This window comes from Bombus huntii, unplaced genomic scaffold (assembly GCF_024542735.1).
Source record: "Bombus huntii isolate Logan2020A unplaced genomic scaffold, iyBomHunt1.1 ctg00000306.1, whole genome shotgun sequence".
In the NCBI taxonomy this organism is placed as follows: domain Eukaryota; kingdom Metazoa; phylum Arthropoda; class Insecta; order Hymenoptera; family Apidae; genus Bombus; species Bombus huntii.
The window spans coordinates 10,001-15,000 of NW_026099502.1; the positions used below are offsets into that span (position 1 = coordinate 10,001).

General features: G+C 49.9%; 2 non-coding genes across 2 annotated transcripts in view; both read left to right on the forward strand.

Annotated features, from left to right (window-relative positions):
* Nucleotides 1-2,894: 2,894 nt before the first annotated feature.
* Nucleotides 2,895-3,049, forward strand: LOC126877955 (5.8S ribosomal RNA). Its single transcript, XR_007695480.1, has one exon. It is a non-coding gene; the product is annotated as a 5.8S ribosomal RNA (ribosomal RNA).
* Nucleotides 3,050-4,987: 1,938 nt separating this feature from the next.
* The window catches only part of LOC126877957 (large subunit ribosomal RNA), a 4,085-nt gene continuing 4,072 nt past the window's right edge, over nt 4,988-5,000 (forward strand). The window contains exon 1 of the ribosomal RNA XR_007695482.1: nt 4,988-5,000. This exon is cut by the window's right edge and continues 4,072 nt beyond it. This is a non-coding gene — a ribosomal RNA (large subunit ribosomal RNA).

Sequence of the window (5,000 nt, forward strand, 5' to 3'; positions counted from 1 at the left end):
GAGAAATGCAGTCGTGGCGCCTGCGAGAGGCCGTACACAGAAAGACCCGCCGTCACGATCTCGTATTTCGTATTTGCATCGTGGAAACCGTACAAACGAAATATAAAAGTCCATGCAAACTAATAAGAAAATCTCTAAAGTGCCTCGTGTCGGAGTGATCATGCTCGCCTATTCTCTTCTATGTTTCGTGGTCTGTGTTGCGTTTGTTCTCCTCCTAGCAACGGGACATATCGAAGACTCCTCTTTGGGATCGAACGAAGCGTCTAGAACGAGTCGACGAGAGCGAAAGAACTTGTAGCGAGTCGCGCAGAGCGAAAGGATACCGATATACATCTTCGAAGGTTCTCTTCGAAGATCCATGGATACCTTCTGCGTCGACTTCTCTCGTCTCTTTCATCGAAACTCTCGTCGTTCTCGAAACGTGCTTCCTACCCAAAGGGCGTGTGCTCTTCGTATGTCGTTTCGTTCGAAATAACGAAACCACGTGTAACATACTCGTGGATCGGGTAACCTAGAACGAAGACGCATCGCGTGGATGTTGGCCCGCTATGCGACGATGACCGATGATGATGATGATGATGATGATGATGATATGATGATGATGTCGATGTCGACGACGACGACGATGAAGACGATGTGTAGCAACGATTCGTAACTAGTCTAGCCGAAGTTCGTTCAGAGGGGAACGCCGCCGGCTTCGAAGCCTCGATGTCGTGAGTCGGACACCCGTGCCGTCGCTAGAGTTTTTCAAACTCTGCTTCTGGATATTGGGACGAAAGACCGCTCGAGGACGACGACAGCCGTGCGTGCGTATCCCATCGAATTTTTTTTACACCACCTGAACGAGACTAAAGTTTCGTCTAGTTGATCGTCTACCGTCGCATAATGTATATTATATACCGTTCAGAGGGGACCGGCTGTCTATCCTCGTTGTCGTGAGTCGGACACCCGTGCCGTCGCTAGAGTTTTTCAAACTCTGCTTCTGGATATCGGGACGAAAGACCGCGCGAGGACGACGGATGCGAGTCCCATCGAATTTTTGACTTACACACTACCTGAACGAGACTTAAAGTTTCATATTATATACCGTTCAGAGGGGACCGGCTGTCTATCCTCGTTGTCGTGAGTCGGACACCCGTGCCGTCGCTAGAGTTTTTCAAACTCTGCTTCTGGATATCGGGACGAAAGACCGCGCGAGGACGACGGATGCGAGTCCCATCGAATTTTTGACTTACACACTACCTGAACGAGACTTAAAGTTTCATATAATATACCGTTCAGAGGGGACCGGCTGTCTTTCCTCGTTGTCGTGAGTCGGACACCCGTGCCGTCGCTAGAGTTTTTCAAACTCTGCTTCTGGATATCGGGACGAAAGACCGCGCGAGGACGACGGATGCGAGTCCCATCGAATTTTTTATTTACACACTACCTGAACGAGACTTAAAGTTTCATCCAGTTTGTCGTCTATCATCGCATATATAATATACCGTTCAGAGGGGACCGGCTGTCTATCCTCGTTGTCGTGAGTCGGACACCCGTGCCGTCGCTAGAGTTTTTCAAACTCTGCTTCTGGATATCGGGACGAAAGACCGCGCGAGGACGACGGATGCGAGTCCCATCGAATTTTTGACTTACACACTACCTGAACGAGACTTAAAGTTTCATATAATATACCGTTCAGAGGGGACCGGCTGTCTTTCCTCGTTGTCGTGAGTCGGACACCCGTGCCGTCGCTAGAGTTTTTCAAACTCTGCTTCTGGATATCGGGACGAAAGACCGCGCGAGGACGACGGATGCGAGTCCCATCGAATTTTTGATTTACACACTACCTGAACGAGACTTAAAGTTTCATCCAGTTTGTCGTCTATCATCTCATATATAATATACCGTTCAGAGGGGACCGGCTGTCTATCCTCGTTGTCGTGAGTCGGACACCCGTGCCGTCGCTAGAGTTTTTCAAACTCTGCTTCTGGATGTTGGGACGAAAGACCGCGCGAGGACGATGGATGCGTGTCCCATCGAATTTTTGATTTACAAGACACACACTACCTGAACGAGACTAAAGTTTCATCGAGTTTATCATCGCATAACCCGTTCGGAGGGGACCGGCTGTCTATCCTCGTTGTCGTGAGTCGGACACCCGTGCCGTCGCTAGAGTTTTTCAAACTCTGCTTCTGGATATCGGGACGAAAGACCGCGCGAGGACGATGGCTGCGAGTCCCATCGAATTTTTGTTTTTTTTTTTTTTTTTAAAGAAAAAACACCACCCGAACGGAGATGTGTTCTATCTTTCGTCGATTTTTCATGCTTTCAGTCGGTCGCGTGGTCGCCATCCGTTCGGAGGGGATCGCCGGCTTCGAAACCTCGATGTCGTGAGTCGGACACCCGTGCCGTCGCTAGAGTTTTTCAAACTCTGCTTCTGGATATTGGGACGAAAGACCGCTCGAGGCGGACGGCCGCGCGAATCCCATCGAATCTTTACTATCACCCGAACGATGGAGAGATGCACGCGCGCTGTTTCTTGAATAATTGGACGAGAGAGTAGAATCAAACACATATATAACATGGGCTAGCCACCGTGCTTACTCGTTCGCGAGATCGTGTGCTGTACAGAGGATTCAGAATCGGGTGTATATATCCCCGTCGTTTCCTGACGAACGGAGCTTCGATCTCGATGGTTGTTATATATCATAATGTACTTTACGCCCGGCCGGCGAACGCGCGTATCTTCGCGCGTTCGTCGTTTTCTTTTTTTTTCGAACGTTTTTGTGTCGTCAATCCTATGGCGACTTCTGCGCGTTCGATTCCCGTTGGTCGAACGTGACGGAACTCGGCTTCGCTAGAACCGAGAAGAGTACATTTGAGTATTGAACTGTTGTAAATTTATAAAAGATTACCCTGAACGGTGGATCACTTGGCTCGTGGGTCGATGAAGAACGCAGCTAATTGCGCGTCAACGTGTGAACTGCAGGACACATGAACATCGACATTTCGAACGCACATTGCGGTCCACGGATACAATTCCTGGACCACGCCTGGCTGAGGGTTGCTCACGTAAACCTAAGACTGCTTGCGTTGCGTATCGTTACTCTCCGTATCTGTCTCTCTCTGTCCCTTCTTGCCTTAACAACCCGCCGTCGTTCTTCTTTATATAAGAGAACGTTTCAGAGTCGGACGAAGGTACAAGAACGAGGATACGAATAAGAGCGGACGGAGAGAACATACGCGACGTACGAGCGATTGTTGGACGCTCGTCGGCGTTCGTCGCGGTCGTGCAGAGACCGTGCAAGTCGTACGCATGCTCGATATATAATCTATCGTGTTCACGGGAGACTACGAAACTCTACCTCTGTCTCTCTCTGTCCCTTCTTGCCTTGACAACCCGCCGTCGTTCTTCTTAAAAATTATAAGAGAACGTTTCAGAGTCGGACGAAGGTATACGAAGGGATACGAATAAGAGCGGAGAGAACCGGTCACGGACCTGCGTGAGTGCTCGCGGCGTCGTGAGTCGTCCTTACGAGGGCGACCGCCCGCTTATGCACCGCTTCGTGTATCGGTTATCGAACGTATATACTCGTAGTGTTCTCCTCGTGACCGATTTTTTTTTCATATCAGGCGATATATGCTACGTTTGCCGGTGTTCGACGCACGAAGGTCCGCGCCCCCGACGTCGTCTTAAAAGAATATTATATTTGGCGAGACTGAGAGAGAAAGCAAATATGGGAACTCGGTCGAGAGAGGAGAGAAGAGAGAACCAAAAAAAAAACCTAAACTCGATGGCGTGCGAAACTTTGCCATAATCTACCGTCTTTTCTTAAGACTCTCGTACAGCCCCAGGGATCGAATGCCCACTCCGTCTCTTCGCGAAAGCGACTGACAACAACGAGGACCGTCGCATCGATGGGTCGTCGTTGCGTTTTACACGCTCTGTGCTTTTTTACAAGCCCCGAAAGTATCAGCCGTAGATCCGGGAACGCACACGCGAGATTTCTTCGAGCGCTCTGACGACTTAGGGAGGTATGATCCCCAGCGTCGCGCGGAGATCGGAGAGTACACGTACTCGTATCGGGACGAATTTTCCCCGTCGTCGTGTATCTCTCTGCCCGCGCGCCTGGCTCCCGAAAAGCCACGTTCGTCGGAAATCTTACATATTATATATGTAACGCGTGTGCGAACTAGCGTGTGTCTAAGATCGGCTATACACGGGTGCTGCTGTAACTACAAGCTCGAGGTGTTTTCCGCAGCGTTTCTGTACCCGAGGAAGATGCGCATGTGAGTCCGTTACGAAGTTGTTCGTACGGTCGTCGTCGTCGGAGAGATCGTAGACGAGGAAGAAGACGATCCCCTTTGGCGAGGCTCGAGAAAAAAACTTTGAGAGAGACGAGGTATACACGCGCGTACGACTATGTCGTGCGCGCGTGTGATTTTTTTTTTATGGCAATTCGACGCTTCGAGAATAGAGAAAAGAGAGTGTTGGTCATCCCATGCCTCTTCGTCGTCTATCGCTGGACCGCGCATCCTAACGTCGCGCCGGTCGTCCAGTCCCCGAACACACACACCCACCCGACGGTACGTCTCGCTCGCTTTTTCACTTGCGTGAGTTCCCGTACCGGGAACCGCTGGAATCGTCGAGAGAGAGAGAAACGGCTGTAGGAGAAAAAGAGGACGGACGTTAAAAACCGGACGATCGTTACACGGATGTCTTGCGTGAGTCTTAGCTCGAACATGATACGACGAACGAAGTTTGGCACTTTGGCGAGATGCATAAAACGCTCGTACATACATACATACATATATATTGTATATCGAATAGAGAGTGTTCTCCTTCTATTCGAATTTTTTTTCTCTTTGAGGCGATTTTCGCACAGAGAAATACACACACACACACCACCTTCTCTCGCACCGAATCTTTCCGAGCTTTCGTTTTCTACGAGTCTACGCAAAACACGACACGAACGAATTTTCGTTTCGCGTCGTGACGTTGAAGCGACCTCAGAGTA